Genomic DNA, 24136 nt, shown 5'->3' with positions numbered 1-24136 from the left:
ATCCCCAGCCCCCATGACCAGTTCTTTGAACCTGGCCATGATGATCTTCCAAAATTTATTACATAGTAAATGTAGTACAGTGAAAGAAAGGAAAAACCCACTGAAGACACCGTGTCTGTGAGTCAAGAAAATGAACATCTCTATGTGAGAAATTAGATTGATTGCCATTAATCAGACATTCAAACTCTTCTGCAGAGATATCACAAACTAGTACAAAACACTCAAGGGCTGAGAGGACAGATGAAGAAGAGTGGAATTTTGAGGACTTGTAGGTCCTGACGTTATGTCTGCAGATGTTTGTGCTAACCCAAGTTTGAGAAACCTTGTGTTAAAAGTCAAACATGTCACACAGGCAGATCACTTGGCACCAATGCAATGATTAAGAGAAATGCAAATGTGCACCCTGAGTTGGAATAACAGTATGTGGTTGTATGATGGTTGACCAGGTAATCTAGAATATGCTATGTTATTACATATTTTTAACATTTTTAAAAGAATTTTTAATTAGGCATTACAAATAAATAGAAAATTGTCAAAAAATAATGTATTATCCTAGATGCTTTTTTTTTTTTTTTTGCAATTCTTTTTTTTTTTTTTTTTCATTTTAAGTCTGGGATACATGTGCAGAATGTGCAGGTTTGTTACATAGGTATACATGTGCCATGGTGGTTTGCTGCACCCATCAACCCATCATCTAGGTTTTAAGTCCTGCATGCATTAGGTATTTGTCCTAATACTTTCCCTCCACTTGTCCTCCACCCCCCGACAAATCCCAGTATGTGATGTTCCCCTCTCTGTGTCCATGTGTTCTCATTGTTTAACTCCCACTTATGGGTGAGAAGATGCAGTGTTTGGTTTTCTGTTCTTGTGTTAGTTTGCTGAGAACGATGGCTTCTAGCTTCATCCATGTCCCTGTAAAGGACATGAAATTCTTTCTTATGGCTGCGTAGCATTCCATGGTGTAATATGTGCCACATTTTCTTTATCTACTCCATCATTGATGGGCATTTGGGTTGGTTCCAACTCTTTGCTTTTGTAAATAGTGCTGCCATAAACATATGTGTGCATGAGTCTCTATAGTAGAATGATTTATAATCCTTTGGGTATATACCCAGTAATAGGAATGCTGGGTCAAATGATATTTCTGATTCTAGATCCTCGAGGAATGGCCACACTCTCTTCCACAATGGTCGAACTTATTTACAATTCCACCAACTGTGTGAAAGTGTTCCTACTTCTCCACAGCCTCACCAGCATCTGTTGTTTCTTGACTTTTTAATAATCGCCATTTTAACTGGCATGAGATGGTATCTCATTGTGGTTTTGATGTACAATTCTCTAATGACCAGTGATGATGAGCTTTTTTTCATATGTTTGCTGGACACATCAATGTCTTCTTTTGGGAAGTGCCTGTTCATATCCTTCACCCACTTTTCGATGGGGTTTTTCCCTGTAAATTTGTTTCAGTTCTTTGTATCAGCTTAAGGAATTTTGGGGCTGAGACAATGGGGTTTTCTAAATATACAGTCATATCATCTGCAAACAGAGACAATTTGACTTCCTCTCTTCCTATTTGAATATCCTGTTTTCTTTCTCTTGCCTGGTTGCCCTGGCCAGAACTTCCAATACTATGTTGAATAAGAGTGGTGAGAGAGGGCAACCTTGTCTTGTGCTGGTTTTCAAAGAGAATGTTTCCAACTTTTGCCCATTCAGTATGCTACTGGCTATGGGTTTGTCATAAATTGTTCTTATTATTTTGAGATATGTTTCATCAATACCAAGTTTATGGAGAGTTTTCAGCATAAAGGGATGTTGAATTTGATTGAAGGCCTTTTCTGCATCTATTGAGATAATCATATGGATTTGTTATTGGTTCTGTTTATGTGATGGATTGCTTTTATTGATTTGTGTATGTTGAAACAGCCTTGCATCCCAAGGATGAAGCCGACTTGATCATGGTGGATAAGCTTTCTGATGTGCTTCTGGCTGCCGGGTTTCTACAGAGAGATCCGCTGTTAGTCTGATGGGCTTCCCTTTGTAGGTAACCTGCCCTTTCTCTCTGGCTGCCCTTAACATTTTTACCTTTGTTTCAGCCTTGGAGAATGTGAAGATTACGTGTCTTGGGACTGCTCTTCTTGAGGAGTATCTTAGTGGTGTTTTCTGGATTTCCTGAATTTGAATGTTGTCCTGTCTTGCTAGGTTGGTGAAGTTCTCCTGGATAATATCCTGAAGTGTGTTTTCCAACTTGGTTTCATTCTCCCGGTCACTTTCAGGTACACGAATCAATCGTAGGTTTGGTCTTTTTACATAGTCTCATATTTGTTGGAGGCTTTGTTGGTTCCTTTTCATTCTTTTTTCTCTAATCTTGTCTTCACTCCTTGTTTCAGTAAGTTGATCTTCAATCTCTGATATCCTTTCTTCAGCTTGATTGATTCAGCTATTGATACCTGTGTATGGTTCATGACGTTCTCCTGCTGTTTTTTAGCTCCATCAGGTTGTTTATGTTCCTCTCTAAACTGATTATTCTAGTTAGCAGTTCCTGTAACCTTTTACCAAGGTTCTTAGCTTCCTTGCATTGGGTTAGAACATGCTCCTTTAGCTCGGGGGAGTTTGTTTTTACCCAGCTTCTGAAGCCTACTTCTGTCAGTTCTTCAGCCTCATTCTCTGTCCAGTTTTGTGCCCTTGCTAGAGAGGAGTTGCGATCATTTGGAGGAGAAGAGGCATTCTGGTTTTTGGATTTTTCGGCGTTTTTGCACTTGTTTTTCCTCATTTTTGTGGATTTATCTACTTTTGATCTTTGAGGTTGATGACCTTTGGATGGGGTTTTTGTGTGGGGGTCCTTTATGTTGATGTTGTTGCTGTTTGCTAGTTTTTCTTCTAACGGGCCCCTCTTCTGCAGGTCTGCTGCAGTTTGCAAGAGGTCCACTCCAGACCCTATTCGTCTGGGTATCCCCAGTGGAGGCTGCAGAACAGCAAAGATTGCTTCTGGCTCCTTCCTCTGGAAGCTTCATCCCAGAGGGGCACCAGCCTGATACCCGCCGGAGCTCTCCTGTATGAGGTACCTATTGACCCCTGTTGGGAGGTTTCTCAACAGGAGGCACGGGAGTCAGGGACCCACTTAAGGAGGCAGTCTGTCCCTTAGCAGAGCTGGTGCGCAGTGCTGGGAGAATCCTTCTTGCCAGGATCAGCTGCTCTCTTCAGAGCCAGCAGGCAGGAACAATTAAATCCACTGAAGCTGCACCCACAAGTGCCTCTTCCCCTAGGTGCTCTGTCCCAGGGAGATGGGGGTTTTGTCTGTAAGCCCCTGACTAGAGCTGTCATTTTTCCCTCAGAGATACCCTGCCCAGTGAGGAGGAATCTGGAGAAGCAGTCTGGCCACAGCTCCTTTGTTGCACCCATCACAGACCTCCCAGCCTCCTTAGCACTGTCAGGGGAAAACTGCCCACTGAAGCCTCAGAAATGGAGGACCCCCCACCAAGCTCAGTCATCCCAGGTCGACGTCAGATGGCTGTGCTGGCAGCAAGAATTTTAAGCCAGTGGTTCTTAGCTTGCTGGCCTCAATGGGAGAGAAACCTATTGAGTGAGACCACCTGGCTCCCTGGCTTCAGCCCCTTTTCTAGGACAGTGAATGGTTCTGTCTCACCAGGGTTCCAGGGACCACTGGGATATGAAAACAATACTCCTGCAGCTAGCTAGGTGTTTGTCCAAACAGCCGCTCAGTTTTGTGCTTGAAACCCAGAGCCCTGGTAGTGTAGGCACACGAGGGAATCTCCTGATCTACAGACTGCAAAAACCATGGGAAAAGCATAGTAACCCAGCTGGGTAGCGCAATCCCTCATGGCTTTCCTTGGCTTGGGTAGGGACTTCTGGGTGAAACAACACCCCACCCTGCTTCTGCTCACCGTCTGTGGGTTGGATCCACTGCCTAACCAGTCATAATGAGATGAACTGGGTAACTCAGTTGGAAATGCAATTACTGCCTTCTGTGTTGGTCTTGCTGGGAGCTGCAGACAGAGCTGTTCCTGTTTGGCCATCTTGGCCCCTCCCTCCTGGTATTATGTTTTTAAGATGAATTTAGAATGAACAAAATTTAATAATTCCCATAGGGAACTTTGGAACATCTGAGCATATGTCCTTGGATTTCAACTGAGAGAAATAGATTTAGGGGGAGCAGGGGACAGAGTAATCCAAGAAGGGGAAACAAAAGACGAGAAGGCCCTGGGAGTGGTGGTAAATCACTGCCTGATCGGCTCATTCTGTTGTAGGAGAATCTGGGTTCTTGTCACAGACCGGGAAAAATTAGGCTTTCAGACACATAGAAGGTGAGAAAAATGGAATTTATTGGGCAAATAGGAAAAAAAAAAAACAGGAAACAGGAACTCTCAGCAAAGGGAGAGTCCTGCTAGCAGGTTTCCTGCCTCACTGATTAAATTCCACGTTATTACCCAGGAACCGGAGAGGCCAGGCTCCTCCCCCCTGCAAATGGCTCGAACTTTCCCAGGCTCTACCGGGAGTGTGCGCTTTTCCCAGTGCAAAGGCTGCTTGGAGGTTCTCTGGAGAGCTCTTTTTACTTGGTTGACTCAATTCCTTTAAGGTGAGTGGTGTGAGCCTGGGTTATTGTGATTCTCTAATGAAAGAAGGTGACACCCAAAGACACAAGTATCTAAGGGAGAGAAGCATAATGTCTAGAAAGGCAGTTCTATTGAGTCGGCCTGTAGCCAGTTCTCCTTGCCAGCCCCTCCCTCATCCTACATGCCTCAAGAGGCAGAGATCTTTTCTTGATTCTACAGAGTTGATTCCTGTGTGTTTAGTCATACCTGAAGGATTTATCTCATAAACCAGAGGGCCTCCCTGCCTCCCACAGTTGACTTGCTTAGTTCTGCCTTCCTCTTGAGGTCTTGCAAAAACCTAACCCCTGCCTCAACTTTATCCACTAAAGGTAGATAGATGTCCAAATGTGAGCCATGTGTGGCAATTTAAATTTCTAGGACCCATATTAAAAAGGCAAAAAGAAACAGGTGAAATTGATTTTATGTTATTTTTATTTGATTTTAATAATATATTTTATTTAATCCAATATATCCATAATGTTCTCAGTTCAACATGTAATCAATGTAACAATTATTCAGGAAATATTTGGTATTCTTTTTCCTCATACGAAGTGCTCAAAAAGCCAATGTGGACTTTATACTAACAACACATCTGAATTCAGACTGGCCACATTTTCAGTGCTCAGTGGCCACACAGGGCCAGTGGCTTTGTCATAGACAAACTTCTCCTATGGATGAAAGGCTGTTCCCTTATTCTCTCACACGGTCCTTTCTTCCTCTTTGAGCTGAGGAAGAGAAAAGAAGAAAGGGAATATTTAGTATTTACTGGGCAGCAGCTACTCTTTGCTAGGTATCATAATAGGGGACTTCTCATGTTACCTCTTAGAAACCACTTATCTTCTTCATTTATTTATTTATTTAGAGATGGAGTCTCGCTCCGTCACCTAGGCTGGAGTGCAGTGGCGTGATGTCAGCTCACTGCAACCTCCCCTTCCAGATTCAAGTGATTCTCCTGCCTCAGCCTGCCAAGTAGTTGGAATTACAGGCATGCACCACCACACCTGGCTAATTTTTGTATTTTTAGTAGAGATGAGGTTTCGTCATGCTGGCCAGGCTGGTCTTGAACTCCTGACCTCAAGTAATCCACCATCCTCTGCCTCCCAAAGTGCTGGGATTACAGGCATGAGCCACCTCATCCGGCTTACCTTCCCATTTAGACCACTAGGCAACCCATGATTCCAAATTCCAAATGTTTGGCTACATCAGTGGTAAATCCCAATAAACACTGGATCCCAGAGATCAAGGTCTTTGGAGCCTAAGGGAGGTAGGAGCAATAGAGGGCAGCCTGTTTTAGCCTTAAATTAGCAAAACTATGGTTTGGTTTCAGTAGTGTCTTGCCAGTCTCTTTTTTTTTTTTTTTTTTTGAGACGGAGTTTCACTCTTGCTACCCAGGCTGGAGTGCAATGGCGCGATCTCGGCTCACCACAACCTCCGCCTCCTGGGTTCAGGCAATTCTCCTGCCTCAGCCTCCTGAGTAGCTGGGATTACAGGCACGCACCGCCATGCCCAGCTAATTTTTTGTATTTTTAGTAGAGACGGGGTTTCACCATGTCGACCAGGATGGTCTCGATCTCTCGACCTCGTGATCCACCCGCCTCGGCCTCCCAAAGTGCTGGGATTACAGGCTTGAGCCACCGCGCCCGGCCTGCCAGTCTCTTATGTCTATATAAAATCACACAGACTAAGGGTAGGCCAAAAACCATACCCTTTGACAGTTCAATGTAATTATCCTGACGAGGATTGTGTGGCCATGAATTGTTTCCCACAGGTGGCTCTTGCATCCTGTCATGCATCTGGCTATGTATGGTTAAAATGGAAGACACTATGTATATGTATATATGTAAATATACCTTTGCTTGGTGGTCATTATCTGTAGTTTCTTATGTTCTTAGCTATAAATTCTATTCTTTATTGTTATGATCAAGTGATTCATTATTTTTCCATGCTAGTGAGTTTTCAACAAGCCTTCCACATTTTAGCTGTGCTCCGTAACGGGCTTCTCAGTTTTCATGCAGTGATAGCCACCCTAGTTCAGAATCCTAGGGGTCTGGTGAAAATGCTTCAGGGATGGAGACATAGATAGTAAAGTGTCATCTCAGGAAGGCAAAAACCATTTCATTGCTTAAGAGCTTTCCATTTTCCCCTTGGTTTCCGTGGTTACGCTCAATATTTTGGGTTAATGGATGCTCCTGCTAATATGCTGACCTTTTCAATCAATACATTTAGCCCCAGGCATTCTTGAAGTCTGTTCTCTATGCCAACTCTTCAGCAGCCCCTGCATTAGATTAGAACCTTCCTTCTCTCATTAATATACCAATTTTAGATGCCAAACTACAAGGCATTATTTTATAAAACGATTACTTTAACCTTGGTGGCTTAAAATTTCACCAGTCATTTCAAAATCTTCTAATATTTCAAATGTCTCTATTCTTATAAAGCTACCTACAGGAAGATAATTTTTTAGGAAAACCTGGTCTGGGCTATATACCTATTCTTAAGACAAGCAAGATTTTTCATTATAGTCAAGATTGATTGACTTGTCTATCGAACAGACTGGTGTAGGATAAAGCCTTATAAATAAATGACTAGCATGGATTTTTATCTCACCACCACCTTTTATTTTAGTGTTTGAAATCATGAGTGCTAATACTATAGTTTATCATGACAGAAGCATATTTTAGACTTCTAAGTTTTAAACCTTCAATTTTCTCAATGCATCGGAAAATAGAGCAGTGTGGTTTGCATTGACTCAAATGGGAATTGGGGATTTTTGTTCTGGTGAAAAAGTGCCTGGGCTTGGAAATGGATGGTGGATGTAGACTTCACACTACTGTTTATAGCGTGGAAGTTCTTGGATGCGCTGCTTAAATTCAGGAACATTCACTTAATCACCAAAAGTAAAATTTTCACATCTGTAAAATGTTAACTTATTCTTAGCACTACACAAGATGCCTGAAGAGTGTATTTTAGGGAGTATTAAATAATTTAAATGCGAGGTGTCTTTTAAAATATGCAGATTGAAACTTATTTAAACACCACATGGGTGGCCAAGCTTCGTGGCTCACAACTGTAGTCCCAGCACTTTGGGAGGCTGAGGCGAGAAGGTTGCTTGAGGCCATGAGTTCAAGACAAACCTGGCCAACGTAGTGAGACCCCATCTCTAAAATAAATTTAAAAAACACCAGATGGAAATAATGGTGGTGAATAAAGCACACTAGTTGTCATTACCACATTTCTAAGCAGAGACCAATGCAGTCACCCCTACATAGTAATACACATTATTACATTGCACGTCTTCTAAGTTCTTGTATCCAGTTTCCCAGGAAATGCAAGATACAGGTAAGATGAGAAAGTAATGATCCTATGAAGACTTGTGAGTTAAAAAAAAAAAAATGAAAGGATTGCCATAAAAAATGAGAGAACCTCACGTTTTAAAGGCTGAGAGCAATATAGAGTGGGAAGAGCAAGTCTGGGCCCAGTCATGGAGACACTAGAGAACCATAAAGAAAGCTATTTCTTCAAATTATATGTAAGGAAAGAAAAGGTAGTGAAGCAAAACTGAGTCTCTGAACTCTGACTAGGGACTTGATTTTTCCAGAAAGTATGGAAATGCTGACTATGCTCTTGGGTGCCTATCATTCTAAGTTAGGTTTTGGGGGCTGTTATCAGCTAATATTTGTATCATGTGTTTCACCTCATCAGTCATGTCAAGTAGGCATTGGACTCAAAGATGTTAGTGGCCTTAATGACACTGGCTGCGACTGCTTGTTGCCTATCTGATATTCACATTTCCTTCCATCTTTAGTCAATGAGTCCTGACATTTTTTAGGGTGGCAGCCTAACTAAAAGAGTATATTTCCCAGCTAAGCATGGCATTATAATTGAATTCTGTCCAATCTGAAGGCTATCGGGTGTCACTTCTAGAAAGACTCCTTAAAAAGGAATAGAACATGGCTGTTTTTGCCTTCCCCCTTTTAGCTTCCTGTCCCCTGGAATATAGATGTGATGGCTGCAGCCAGAGTAGCCATATTGTGACACTGAGGATGCAAACCATGTATGTGCGAGAACGGTGAAGTAGAGAGAAAGACTCTGATTGCCCAGTGACCTTGTTAAGGTAACACATCAGCCTGGACTGACCACCTCTGGACATTTTTTTTTTTCTGAGACTGAGTCTCACGAGTGCAGTGGCATGATCTTGGCTCAGCCAACCTCCGCCTCCAAGCTTCAAGCAATTCTCCTGCCTCCCAAGTAGCTGGGATTATGTGCCACCATGCCCTGATAATTTTTTTGTATTTTTAGTAGAGATGGGGTTTCACCATGTTGGCCGGCCTGTCCTCAAACTTCTGGCTTCAAGTGATCCGCCTGCCTCAGCCTTCCAAAGTGTTGGGATTAAAGACATGAGCCACCGTACCTGGCCTCACCTCTGGACTTTTTAATAATCTCTGGAGGCTATCCGAGTTTATTAAAACACCAACTGCATTTGTGTAATCATAACCAACATAGTCACATGGCTAGGACTTGTAGAGCTGGGACTTTAAGACATCGAACTTTTGTTATTTCTGCTCTGGACATGCACCAAGGCAGGTCATTTAAAGACAATATTATAAGCGAAGGAATAATCAAGATGTAAAACCATGTAAATACTTTCTGGGGAGCATAGAAGTTACTGGTCTTATAGGAGCCTTGTGATAGAAAATGGTTTTATTTTTCAGTTCTCCATTTAGAGGTTTAAAACACATTTAGGTTTTCTCTTCTCTGATTCAATAACTTTCCCTCCTTATCTGAATGTTAAGTCTTGTTGCAATCTGGTCATGTGGTTGCTGTGTCTGGATTGTGAGAAATATAAGAATGCAAGAAGCCAGTGTGGTCTTTTCACCCAGCCGACTAACACATGACTCATGTGTTTCAGTAAAGGTAGAGTGGACCTGGCCACCAAAACCTGACCCCTGAGTCATTTCAATCAACTGGAAATGCCCAAAGCAGCTGCATGCATTTGCTCATTCTTTGGAAGGCATATGCTAATCCTTTCTTCCTAGATTTAAACATTAGCTCATTCATGCCAATAGTACTTGTGGTCTCTGAACCCTACTGTTCCAATGGAGTTGGGGATATCAAGTTTGCAGGCTTGAGACACTGCCAGGTGACAGTTTGCTTCATCTTTCCATGGCCTTATTTAATCCTTTATTACTATTTTTTTTTTGGTACCACCTGGCATTCATTTACACACCCCTAGATGATCAAAGTTCTTGGGCAGTTAACCTGAGTCACAAGGCAAAAACCAATGGTCACTTCTTCCCTTCACAATAGGAAATTATTATGATTATTATTAATTATTATTATTATTTTGATGGAGAGTCTCACTCTGTTGCCCAGGCTGGAGTGCAATGGCGTGATCTCACTGTAACCTCCGCCTCCTGGGTTCAAGCGATTCTCCTGCCTCAGCCTCCCAAATAGCTGGGACTACAGGTGTGTGCCACCATGCCCAGCTAATTTTTTTTTTTTTTAGTAGAGACAGGGTTTCACTGTGTTAGCTAAGATGGTCTCGATCTCCTGACCTTGTGATCCACCCACCTCAGCCTCCCAAAGTGCTGGGATTACAGGCGTGAGCCACCGTGTCCAGCGCACAATAGAAAATTCTTGACTTAACCCTACTAGCTTCTTTCCAGCAGTAATGCAAGAGGTTACTGAGAACAGTGTCGATAACCTTGCATGATGCATTATTTCCTTTTCTCTTTTTATTAGGCTGTTTGCTCCCCATCTGCCTTAATGCCCTTATAAAGTCATCCTTGTATTTGTGTCATTAACCCTCTGATTTCAATGTACTTCTAGGAAGATTCAGTGGGTATTTCAATCTACTATTTTGCAAAAGTGTCTCTTATTATGTATTCATAAACATAACTAATCTTTCTTTCATATCAATCTATACTAATAGTACATTTGTAGCTCATGGAATCTAATAAGGATTATGTAAATTTCTGCCTATTAATTTTCTTAGGTCCTCCAAACTAGATAAAAGGAAGGGTTTTTATTTTCTGATGTCCCATTTAAGAATTCAGTCTTCTTTTTCTACAACTTAAACTCCGTATCTATTATAATCTCTGCTTCATATAATAGCTGTTCCCATAGATACTTCAAAATCTTTTTGGAAGGTGAAACAAGAGCTTCCTGCGACACATAAAGGTGAGAGAATGTTTAAACAGGCATCTCCAGTCATTGATATGTTACTTGTTCCTTGAAAATTCTGATTATTTTGTGCACGTTTCAAATTGCAGACGTTGCCTTGGATAGAGATATCAGAGCCACTGTGAAAGAGTGAGGGGCTACATTTATGTTAGCTAAGATTTCTGCCACAGGCTCTTCAAGTTAAGCACCTTCTCTCACTGGGTGGAGAGGCTAATTTAGCTTCATAAATGACGATTTTTGCAAAACAGATGCAATGTACCATGAATTTTACTAGTTTAGAAAGCTAGTTATTATGTACCTTGTGTTTTAAAAGTTCAAAGAAGAGGAACCATTAACCATCTTACTTTTATCAATCAAAGTAATTGGATTGAAAACAAAATGAAATTTTTAGAGTAATCAGTTATAACAATTGCTCTGTGATTTATGAAATATGAGTGGGCTGTTGAGAAATACACTCTCTGGTTGATGGACCGTAGATTGTGCTAGCTGTTCCTTAAGGCTGCTCTTCTGAAAGCAAATCTATTTGCTGAAAGAAATGGACTGAAATGGGAAACAAATTGGGCATTAGAATTATGAATGTCAGTCTGGAGTTGAAAACATATAATTCAGAAACATGCTTATTGGGAAGACAGACAAAGCATGAGGTCATAGGAAAGAAGGGCAGAGATGGCGAATAAATGATTAATAAAAAGCTTCTGAATGCTCTGTGGAACAACCGAGTACTTTCAAAGATCACTTTTACTTAACTTTCCAACGGGGGCGTGGGGAGGCCCATAGGCATTTTAGAAAATTATAAAGTTTGCATTCATTTTTTTCAAAATTAGTATTTCTCCTTGTTCTTCATTGCCTCTTCTTGAACATTCTCTATGGTATTATTAGAACTCTTATTAAAAACAAAACGAAACCTCTTTCCAGCTCATGCTGTTTCACCCCTGTACCACCTTCTGTCTCTCCTGCTGACCTCCTGGTAATCCCCCATCATCCACGGAAGCCTTCTGCACCTACTCACAGTCTTCCTTCCCACCCCAAAGCATGTTGTCATCCTGGGGAGCTTCAACATAGTAATTAGCTATACTATTTTGAGGACTACCACTGAGGCAGGATAATAGAGACTGAAGGCAGGGAACCTAAGAATTTCCTAGAACTAAATCAAACAAAAACACTTCAGCTATGACAGGAAATAGCCTCTTCATTTACACTGGGCATACAATGAGTAAATGACTGATACGGTTTGGCTGTGTCCCCACCCAAATCTCATCTTGAATTGTATCTCCCAGAATTCCCATGTGTTGTGGGAGGGACCCAGGGGGAGGTAATTGAATCATGGGAGCTGGTCTTTCCCATGCTATTCTTGGGATAGTGAATAAGTTTCATGAGATCTGATGGGTTTATCAGGGGTTTCTGCGTTTGCTTTTTCCTTTTTCTCTTGCTGCCACTATGTAAGTGGCTGCCTTTCACCTCCTGTCATGATTCTGAGGCCTCCCCAGCCATGTGGAACTGTAAGTTCAATTAAACCTCTTTTTTTAACCAGTTTTGGGTATGTATTATGTGTTTATGTATGTGACAACGAACTAATACAATGACTTTGTAACTTTACTTCATCCTCATCATTTACATAAGATATACAACAAGTAAATAACTTTGTAATTTTACTTTAGCCTCTTCATTTACATAGGGCATACACCAAATAACCAATGGAAACCTCTAGAGAGTATTTAAACCCCAGAAGATTCTGTAACTGGGCTCTTGAGCTGCCTTCTCAGGCTGCTTCCACCCTATGGAGTGTGCTTTGTTTTTTAATAAATCTCTGCTTTTATTGCTTCATTCTTTCCTTCCTTTGTGTGTTTTGTCCAGTTCTTTGTTCAAAACGCCAAGAACCTGGAAACCCTCCACCAGTAACACCATCTGATATTCACCCTCCTTCTAACTTCCTTCTGAAAAACTACCTCTTCCCCCACTCTTAGTTCCTTACTGTGACTTGCAGCATTTATCATTGTTGTAGTCTCACATCTATTTCATGTTACTCGATTTTCTGGCTTCCCCACTAGAGTGTCAAGTAGGCCTTATAGAGGAGGAGCCCATATTTATTTTTTTTACCATTTTATCCCCAACACTGATTACAGTGCCTGGCACATAGTGAGTACTCAATAAATACTTATTGATTGAATGAGTGCATCCTTCATCACAAAGCATAATGCTAATATAGAGAGGTCTTGACAATCCAGACTGATTGGGGGAAAAGCCTGTCTGATGATATACAACAGATTGGAATTTTAATTTTAAAATAAAATTTATGATTATAAACATGCAAGTACCTTCAGTGTATGATAGGTCAAGCCTTGGGTAAAATGGTGAAGCAGACATCAATCTCCCTTTTTTTGTTTTCTTCACACTTTTCCTCCTCTTCAAAGACTTGGAGTCTTGTCATTTTTCTAGTCTATCAAGGCCTGCAGGGTGTGACAAGAGTTGCTGAAACAGTATGCACTTCACTCAAGGTCTTCCATCTGGCTTGGCCATTTCCATTTATGTCTTTCTTGTTCAGAAAGGGAAAATTTTAAGACCTATGGAGAAGTCCATGTGGAGAAGACCTGAGGCCTCAGGCCACCAGGCATATGTTAAGTCATCTTGGAAGAGCAAAGGTAGCTGTCTACTCTGGGTTTGTGTATTAGTCCTGTGTTTCTGATGCTTTCACATTTCCAAGCCTTGCTAACCCTAGACAGATAGCCCTTCCCAGGGCTAGTCAATTTTTAGATAGTGAAGGGCTTACCTACAAGTATGTCTTTCAGATACAAACCAACCAATTCAAAGCCCCTGCCCTCGACCACGTGCTTTATGGAACTCTTACACTCTGGGTGGTCCTGAGTGGCATGGCATGGCCCATCTTCTTCGGAAGTGTTACCAACCATCTTTTCAATGGCAATCATCTCCTGATCTGTTGGCCTCACTATATCTGAATAATAACAAACCTACATTTGAAAACAGTGTGTCGACTGGAATGTTTAGTTAGGTAAGCATGACTTAGTTGAGGGTGATTAGGGACACAAAGAGCCATGTACATTCAGCTTTGAGTGGAGAGGCTTATGGCCAAACTACAGGAGAACTGAGGAGTCTGTGGAAATCACCAGTCATCCCGCAATCATCTTGAATCCCTTTGCTTTGAGATGAAGATGCGAGTAGGATTTCATGGAGAATAAGTGAAGAATCAGGCCAGGCGCGGTGGCTCATGCCTGTAATCCCAGCACTTTGGGAGGCCGAGGCGGGTGGAACACGAGGTCAAGAGATCGAGACCATCCTGGTCAACATGGTGAAACCCCATCTCTACTAAAAATACAAAAAATTAGCTGGGCATGGTGGCGCGTGCCTGTAATCCCAGCTACTCAGGAGGCTGAGGCAGGAGAATTGCTTGAACCCAGGAGGCGGAGGTTGCAGTGAGCCAAGATCGTGCCATTGCACTCCAGCCTGGGTAACAAGAGCGAAACTCCGTCTCAAAAGAAAAAAAAAAAAAAAAGTGAAGTATCTGAGGGATTCCCAGAGAAAAACCAGGGGCAAGGCCTGAAATGTAGGAATTCACTCAGGTGGTGACCCCAGACGTGATCAACGCCACAAAGGCCAAGGGTGGATTTGTGGCAGAAAGATCCTCAGACACTCCTTCAATTTCTACTACCACCTCTCAAGCCACCCACTTATCTAACACACTTCAACGTGCAAAACTGGCATTATCTTTTAAAAAAATAAATAATTTATTTCATTTTGAAACAAACACAAACTTACAGAAGAGTTGCCAGAAGAATACAGAACTGTTTTTCCCTGAACAATTTCCCTGAACCATTTTCCAATCTGATGTTCCAATCCTCCTGATTCTTATTAAAAAAAAAAAAAATTGGCCGGGCACGGTGGCTCAAGCCTGTAATCCCAGCACTTTGGGAGGCCGAGGTGGGTGGATCACAAGGTCAAGAGATCGAGACCAACCTGGTCAACATGGTGAAACCCCGTCTCTACTAAAAATACAAAAAAATCAGCTGGGCATGGTGGTGCGTGCCTGTAATCCCAGCTACTCAGGAGGCTGAGGCAGGAGAATTGCCTGAACCCAGGAGGCGGAGGTTGCGGTGAGCCGAGATCACGCCATTGCACTCCAGCCTGGGTAACAAGAGGGAAACTCCGTCTCAAAAAAAAAAAAAAAAAAAAAAAAAAATTGTCCTACACAACCAAATACAACCATCCACATGAGGAAATTAGCACTGATACATTACGACCCTGCAATCTGCAGACGCCAACCAAGTTTCAACAACTATCCCAGCAATGCCGTTTATCTCAAAAGGATCAGTACAGAGTCACATGCGGAACTTGGTTGTCATATCTTCTCCATCTCCCCCAGCTGAAACAGTTCCTCAGTCATACTCTTAATTCCATGGCTCGGACACTTTTGAATATTATAGGGCAGTTATTTTATTGAATGCCTCTTGATTCAGGTTTGTCTGAGTTTCCCCATGATTAGATTCAGGTGGACATTTTCTTAGTCATAGGGAATGTGAGCATAAAAACACCTTCAGCAGCCTTTGCTATTTTATTTTATTTTTTTCTTTTTTAGAGACAGGGTTTCACCATGTTGGCCAGGTTGGTCTTGAACTCCTGACCTCAAGTGATCCACCCGCCTCGGCCTCCTAAAGTGCTGGGATTACAGGCGTGAGCTACCACACCCGGCTAGCCTTTGCTATTTTTAATGACCTGTAGCAAACAAGTGTGTGTGTGTGTGTGTGTTGGGCACAATGAGTCCCTGGGAGGTGACTGTTTTCAGAATGAGGTGAAGTGTATACATGTTTACATGTGTATACAGTGGGTAAGTGTACAGAAGTGAGCGTGCATGTACTCACATATATCCACTCAAGCAATAGTCAATGAAGGAGCCTATTCAGGACTCAGTACTGCTGGAGTTGATTATTTAGAGATCAAAGAATCCTCACTAAACCTATATCTAGTAGTCTGCTAGTTGACATGAGGGATGTGAAGAATATTTTATTGGCAAAATGAGTGGTGGTCATGAAAAGTGATTGGAGATAATCTTCAAAATGTGCCACTGTTTATGTCTAACAGTTTATTTAAATTTTTTTTTTTTTTTTGGACAGAGTCTTGCTCTGTCACCCAGGCTGGAGTGCAGTGGTGCGATCTTGGCTCACTGCAACTTCCGCCTCCCATGTTCAAGCGATTCTTGTGACTCGGCCTCCCAAGTAGCTGGGATTACAGGCGTGTGCCACTACCACCGGCTAATTTTTTGTATTTTTAGTAGAAATGGGCTTTAACCATGTTGGCCAGGCTGGTCTCAAACTCCTGACCTCAGGTGATCCATCCATCTTGATCTCCCAAAGTGCTGGGATTACAGGCATGAGCCACTGCGCCCAAACACAACAGTTTATATCTTTTTAATTTTTAATTATTATTATTTTTTGAGATGGAGCCTCTCTCTCTTGCCTAGCCTGGAGTGCAGTGGCGTAATCTCCTCTTACTGCAACCTCCACCTCCCAGTTCAAGCAATTCTCCCACCTCAGCCTCCCAAGTAGCTGGGACTATAGTCACCTGCCAGCACACCTGGCTTTTTTTTTTTTTTTTTTTTTTTTTTTGGATTTTTAGTAGAAATGGGGTTTCATGCTCATAGGTGAGGGTTTTGGAGGCCTTTCCCAGGATAGAGCTAGAATTGACCCAGTAAACAGTGTGAGTCAGAAAAAAATCATTTTCAAATGCTTTATCTACATTTTCATTCCAGTACTTAAGATTTTTTAAATAAAAATTATTTTCTTATAAAAAAAAAAGAAAAAGAAAAAGAAATGGGGTTTCATTATGTTGGCCAGGCTCTTTTCGAACTCCTGACCTCAAGTGATCTGTCCGTCTCAGCCTTCCAAAGTGCTGGGATTACAGGCATGAGCCACCACATCTAGCCAGTTTAAAACAGTATGTGTAGTTCTTGAGGTCTTGAGATGCAATGGCCCATGGCTCTCCTCTACTCAGCAGCCCCTGACTATCAGTAGAGTCTACCCAGTACTACTGCCCAAACATCTCTGTGTTTGTTTCAGAGTGAGCCTCTCACATAAGATGCTAGTCGGTGTGTTCTGGGGGAGAGTGGGCAAACCCTGTACTATGGAACAATGTGGTGGTTTTGTATGCCTTCTTGCTAATAAGTATTTATGCATTTGGCAGACCTTGTTCTGCCATGGAAAGACGACTCTTCAGTAGTGAAGTTGGAGTAAGAAAACTGATAGCTCACACTACCAGGCATAAGTTAAAAGACACCACAAGGAAACCTGCCGATGAATCCATTATGTACAACAAGGCAGTTCAAATGGACTCTTTAGATAGTTGATGTCATCAAAAAAAAAGTGGAGAGGAGTGTTATGGATTGAAATTAAGGTAACCTAATGTCCAAATATTTCTATGAACCATGATTAGATTCTAGTTGAAAAATAGCTATGAAATCCAAAATATCAGGTAATTTAAAAAATATATGGTTGGGCAAGGTGGCTCACACCTGTAATCCTAGTACTTTGGGAGGTCAAGGCAGGTGGATCATTTGAGGTTAGGAGTTCGAGACCAGCCTGGCCAATATGGTGAAACCCTGTCTCTATTAAAAATACAACAATTAGCTGGGCACGGTGGCTCAAACCTGTAATTCCAGCACTTTGGGAGGCCGAGGTGGGTGGATCACAAGGTTGAGAGATCGAGACCATCCTGGTCAACATGGTGAAACCCCGTCTCTACTAAAGATACAAAAAATTAGCTGGGCATGGTGGCACGTGCCTGTAATCTCAGCTACTCAGGAGGCTGAGGCAGGAGAATTGCTTGAACCCAGGAGGCGGAGGTTGCGGTGAGCCGAGATCGCGCCATTGCACTCCAGCCTGGGTAACAGGAGCGAAACTCCGTCTCAATATATATATATATAAAACAATTAGCCAGGTGGTAGTGGCGCGCACCTGTAATCTCAGCTATTCAGGAGGCTGAGGCAGGAGAATTGCTGGAGCCTGAAAGGTGGAGGTTGCTGTGAGCTGCGTTCATGCCACTACATTCCAGTGTGGGCAACAGAGTGAGACCCTGTCTCAAAAATAAAAAACAACAACAACAAAAAAACCACAAGTTTTATTTTGACACAACTTTACTTACAGAAAAGGTGCAAGAATAATACAAAGAATGGCCATATCAACTCCACTCATACTTTCCAAGTGTTAACATTTTACCATATTTACTTTTTCCTTCTCTCTCTCACACACGTATATACATGTATACACACACACATTTAATATGTACATTTATATATTTAATTTTTTTCCTGAACCATTTTGAAGTCCACTGCAGGCATGCTTCTTTCCTTTAAATACTTCAGTGAAAATTTCTAAGAAATAAGGACATGCTCTTACATAACCACACTAATAATCATTAAAATCAGGCAATTTTCATGGACATTATACTATTATCTAATCTATAGACCTTATTCAAATTTTGCTAATTGTCCCAATGTCCTTTACAGGAAAAGAAAATTTCAGATCTTATAAAGCATTCAGTTGTCCTGTGTCTATAATCTCATTTAATCCTAAATACTTTCTTAGTCCTTCTTAGCCTTTCACAACATTGACATTTGTGAGTACAGGTTAGCTATTCTGTATGTTCTTTAGTTTGAGTTTATCTGTTTTCCCATAATTGGACTCAGGTTATGCATTTTTGGCAGGAATAGCACAGAAATGATGTGTTCTGTGACCCAGAATGATGATATTGTGGGTCACATTTATGTCAGTTTGTCCCATTTTTGGCGATGCTGAATTCAATCACTTGATTAAGGTCTTATATGACAAATTTCTCTACTATAAAGCTACTTACTATTTTCCCCTTTGTAATTAATGAACATCTTGTGATGAAAAACTTTGAGACTCTGTAAATATCCTCTTACTCCTGGTGCTAGGCAGAATGGCCTCCCAAAGATGGCCATGTCCTAATCCTGGAACCTGTGAGTATGTTAGGTTACATGGCAAAGGGGGATAAAAGTTACAAATGGAATTAAGGTTGCTAATCAGCTATGAGGAAAATTATCCTGATGGGTCCAAGGTAATCACAAGGGTCCTTAAAAGTTCAAGAGGCCGGCAAAAGAATCAGTCAGAGAAGGAGTTATAATGACAGAAACAAAATCAGAATTATGCAAAGTGAGAAGGACTTGACCCATCATTGCTGGCTGTGAAGATTTAAGAAGGGGATCATAAGCCAAGAAACATGAGTGGCCCTTTGTTTGAAAATGTGGATTTTATTATTATTCAGATACAGTGAGGCCAACAGACCAGGAGATGATTTCTGTTGAAAACATAGTTTGTTATACTCACAGATCCAAAGAGTAGGGACATGCCAAATTACTGGGGCTATATGAGGAGGCACTGGGGTTGGTGTATTAGTTTGTTCTCACACTGCTATGAAGAAATACCTCAGGCTTGGCAATTTGTAAAGAAAACAGGTTTAATTAGTTCATGGTTTTGCAGACTGTATAGGAAGCATGATGCTGTGTCTGCTCAGTTTCTGGAGAGGCCTCAGGAAACTTACAATCATGATGGAAAGGGTGAGGAGGCATGTCACGTGGCCAGAGCGGGAGCAAGAGAGTGAGGGAGGAGGTGCTACACATTTTTAAACAACCAGACTTCATGAGAACTCACTATCATGAAGACAATACCAAGGGGGATGGTGCTAAACCATTAATGAGAAAACTGCCCCCGTGATCCAATCACCTCCCACCAGGCCCCAACTCCAACACTGGGAATTACATTTCAATATGAGATTTGGGCAGGGACACACATCCAAACTATATTAGTTGGTCAAAAGGCAGAGAGTGCAAGGTGAAAACGTGGGCAAGAGCCTTTATTGTGGTTTTCATGGGAAGAAATGGGTGAGGCAGTGTACGCAGGTTTAGATTGGCTAGTTTAATCATTTCAGTGAACTCTGAGGTGTAAGAGCTGTCTCTAGTGTCTGGTATCTGGCCTGGGTGATCAAGGCAGTGTAGTAGTGGCTCGGAGTGTCAGAACTCAACAGAGGTGCGGTTGTGGGTGTGGGCTTTGGATTAGTTGGTTTGCATTAGAAAGGCACACCTGTAGTCAAATCTGCTATTATCTCTAGGGATTAGCTAGCCCGTGGAAGACCCAGGGTCAGCAAGCCCCCAAGATAGCAAAGCATTGAAACTATAGAAAATAAAAATGCACATTTGTTTTTATTTTTGAGACAGAGTCTTACTCTGTCACCCAGGCTGGAGTGCAGTGACTCGATCTTGGCTCACTGCAACCTCTGACTCTCGAGTTCAAGCAATTCTGTCTTACCTCCCGAGTAGCTGGAATAACAGGCATGCACCACCACACCCAGCTAATTTTTGCATTTTTAGTAGAGACTGGGTTTCATGATGTTGGCCAGGCTGGTCTTGAACTCCTGACCTCAGGTGATCCAACCTCCTCAGCCTCCCAAAGTACTGGGATTACAGGCATGAGCCACTGCATCCAGCCTAAATACACTATTAATACACCTCTAGAAGTTGGAAATGGCAAGGAAAGGGCTTCTTCCCCAGAGTCTTCAGAAAGGAATACAGTCCTGCTAACATGGTGGCATTGGCCTGAGGAGACCTGCATTGGATTTCTAGCCTACAGAACTGTGAAATAATAAATTTGCATCATTTTAAGCCACAAAATTTGTGGTAAGTTGTCACAGTAGTAGGAGTTTACTCAAGCTTTCATGATGATTATTGCCTAAATCAATTATGACAGTAATTTTTCTTATCTCATTATTCCTTCTACTTAAGCCTTTTTCCCCTTGCCTTTCCCTACCATTTATTATATAAATATGGACATTCTTTGTTCAATGGACTATATTCCTTTATTTTCACTATTCATTTTGATGCTCAAATTTTTCCTGATTTCATCAGTAGGGACACCTGTAAGCTGGTTTCTGTGTTTTTTTGACGTCAGTTGGAAAATTTGCATGTGAAGGCCATGTAATGGAATTATTTTATTAATCTTCTTAAGTATGACAATGGTATTAAGGTTATGTAGGAGAATGTCCTCTTTCCTTGGGAGATATATTTAGGGGTGAAGTGTCATGATACTATTTGCAGCTTACTTTCAAATGGGTCAGCAGCTCCAAAAAGGCCATGTTTTTATATGCTTTGTGCATAATGTCTGTGTGTTTGTGTCTGCAGCGAGACAGAGAGAATTAGCGAATTTGGCAAAATGTCAAAATGATCAAATCTAGGTGGAGGATAACCAAGTGTTTATTGTGTTATTCTTTCCATTGTTCTGCATGCTTAAAATTTTTTACAATAGATTTTAGGGAAAAATAATGCAAACAAAAAATCTCCTTAAAAACAGCTGATTCATTGTTCTCAGAATATAGTTGTGCATATAGCATACACTTCATGATCTTTCCCTTAGGTCAGGGTACAAGAAGAATAATTTTTTTAATGAATATTTTAAAGTGTCAGCTTAAATCTGGCTTCTGTGATTTAATTAAATAGAAAGTTTGCCCATAAAGTGCCTGAAAGCAATGACCTCATTAAAGTATGTAAACGCTGTTCCTCAGATCTCATTCACACTTTTTTATTTGTTCTTATGGACAAAGTTATTTTATAATCCAATCCCTGTCTAAATCACCATAAGTTTTAGATTAGCAGTGACCCATAAAGGGAGTTTTAATATGTAGTTTATAGAAATCCACATTCCAATGAAAATCTAACCAAGGGGGAATGAAAATGCAATGCCAAGCTTATTAAATGACTTGAAGTTTCTTCTACCCAATTTTTCAGAGCTTTTTATACATGCCTCATACGTTTATAATCATTGAAGTTTGGCAGGTACAGAGAGCTGATACGAAGTACTGCAAGAAAACTGATGAAGGAACCATCCAGACAGCTGCCCTGTGGTAGCTTTAAAATAGGTCAACAAATTCTTTGCAACTTTTCCCCTTCAAGCGTGGAGACTCATTCTCTTCCACTTGAGCGTGGGCTAGACTTAATGACTCACTTCTAACTAACAGAATATGGCAGCAGTGGTGGTGTGTGACTTCTGAGACTAGTTGGTTTCAGCCTGGCATCTTCCCCCTTGCTGTCTCTCTTATAGCCGCCATGCCATGAAGACACTCAAGCAGCCCCATGAAAAGGTCCAACTAGGGAGGAACAGACCTCTTGCCAACAACCATGTGAGTAAACCATCTTGGAAGAAGATCCACCATCTCCAGTCAAGCCTTTAGATGACTGTAGCCCCAGCCAAGCCTTTAGATGACTGTAGCCCCAGCCAATATCTTGACTGCAACCTCATGGGAGAGCCTGAGCCAGAACCACCCAGCTAAGCTGCTCCTGAATTCCTGACTCCCAGAAACTGGGATAATAAATGTTTATTATTTTGAGCCACAATGTTTTTGGGTAATCAGTTGCAAGGCAATATGTCGGGGAGCGTCCGGGACGGGTAGGCATGTCTGCCGGGGGTCTCTCGACCTGCAAGAGGGTCCCAATACCTGGAAGAGGGAGTGCGCTTGGAAAAATAATAAAGACAGAGAGAGAGAAAGCGAGGCGTCTGGAGGGCTGATAGGCTGTGCCTAAACAGCAAATTTTATTTTTCAAAGGCCAGGAATAAATACACTTTCTTCTGCTCTGGTTTACGTCACAGCAAGAGGAAACGCAAATGTATACCTTACATGGCCTATACAATAGAGAAATCAGATACACAATGTTTGCAAGAGGAAATGCAAATGTGTACCTTACATGGCCTATACAATTGAAAAGTCAGATACACAATCAGTGGTTGTAAAAACTAACAGAATTTCCTGTGATCACAAAGCTTGTTTACATCCAGACATTATTCCTCCTGGCTGCAGGTATCTCTGGTTTGATCTTGTTTTAGAACTGAGATGTGAAAAGGTTTTTTGGTTTTGCTCATCAGAATATCTTTTAACCGGATTCTTCTTTGTCTACTCCTGACTCAACTTAGCTCAACTTCCCCATTCAGGAGTCTCTGAGTCAGAAATCAAAGCCATCCCGTATGGTGGCATTTGCTTTGCAAATATCAACAGTTAAACCATTATCTAGGGTACAAGGCAGTCAGGTAAGTAAAGAAAAGGTTTAAGGCTTATTCTTAAAGAGTCATAAAAAAGTTAAAAGCAGGAACCAGTTGCTGGCAGGGGGTCACTCGGTCTAGCAGCACTGCATAGTTTTAGGCCCAAACGATATTGTGGTTGATATTAGAAACTGATCATTCATCTTTAAGTTCCTATTTCTGGATAGCTCGACTGCCTCCAGTAGGAAAACTGTTTGGGATCAAACTCACCGTATAGTGAGACTCATGCCTTTTGGGGGTCTCACATGGGAATGTTCCCCACAGCAATAGATAACTAATACAGGCTCTCATAGTGTCATTATTTGCGTCCAGTCAGCATGCTTTAGGATCTAGGAGTTTTTTTCCTCTCATCCATAATCCAACAGCAATATAAGGCAACATACAAGAAAAAGACACTAAAGAGACTTCCCTCCTGAATTCTCCTGATATTGGAGGATGTAACATTTGACTCTTCATTTCTTCCTTGCTGAGTCTGAAGGGCTTCTGCTTGAAGTAATTTGCCATTTTGGGGGAGGAACACTATTTGGCTAGTGTGTGTTTTAGTGGCAGAAAGTCCCTTAGGAAATGAATAAACCTAGAGTCTCCAAGTCACTTAATAAAGGATTGCATTTAATCCTGCAACAATCCTGTGATATAGGCACTACTTGCCTGATTTTAAAGCTAAGGAAATTGAAGCATTATGTGTCAGGGATATACACAAATCTGGGGGAATATTAAAGGTCTCGGAGGCTGTCTTCATAAATATCCAGTTACTTCTGCGTCATGGAAGAGAGGAGAAAAGAAAGGCATTAAGAAGGGAACAGATATAATATACTGAGTATGGGGAGAAAGGTATTCTCCTTGCTCCCAAATAAGAGAATTATTTCCTGAAAGGCTAGTTGAAGGTCTAATCAAGTTGACATGATCCACAATCCCTAATTCCCTCGAGGCCTTGGAAACCCAGCCAGCCTAGGTCTGAACAATGAGCCTCCACATGGCTACTTTCCTTTGAACTTCTACTTCCTTTGAACAAAGTAGCAGAGGGTCTTGAAGGGCAAAAGTGGCCGATTTCTGTTTTCAAAGACTCTGGGAGCTGGGGAATGAAAAGGGATGTTTGTAGTTTTATGTTGTGTCAGGAATTTGATAATCACCATCTGGGGATGTTATATGACATGGTTGAACCTGAACAGACACTTGAGACATGGTGGTCTGTTGTCAGTACTACAGCAAAAGGACATTCACTATTCTGGCCAAGTT

At 41.6% G+C, this 24136-nt stretch overlaps 1 long non-coding RNA gene across 2 annotated transcripts; it reads left to right on the top strand.

Annotated features, from left to right (window-relative positions):
- The first annotated feature begins 1644 nt into the window (after nucleotides 1-1644).
- Nucleotides 1645-22193, top strand: LOC141582799 (uncharacterized). Of its 2 annotated transcripts, XR_012515704.1 has the most exons (6): nucleotides 1645-1730; nucleotides 1924-2041; nucleotides 2200-2273; nucleotides 2900-3058; nucleotides 4450-4594; nucleotides 21908-22193. It is a non-coding gene; the product is annotated as an uncharacterized LOC141582799 (long non-coding RNA). The 2 variants fall into 2 exon arrangements; XR_012515703.1 differs by having other exon boundaries at nucleotides 1655-2041.
- Nucleotides 22194-24136: the final 1943 nt, after the last annotated feature.

Source organism: Saimiri boliviensis, chromosome X (genome assembly GCF_048565385.1).
Source record: "Saimiri boliviensis isolate mSaiBol1 chromosome X, mSaiBol1.pri, whole genome shotgun sequence".
Taxonomy (NCBI): Eukaryota; Metazoa; Chordata; class Mammalia; order Primates; family Cebidae; genus Saimiri; species Saimiri boliviensis.
This window is presented reverse-complemented; position numbering and strand designations above follow the sequence as displayed.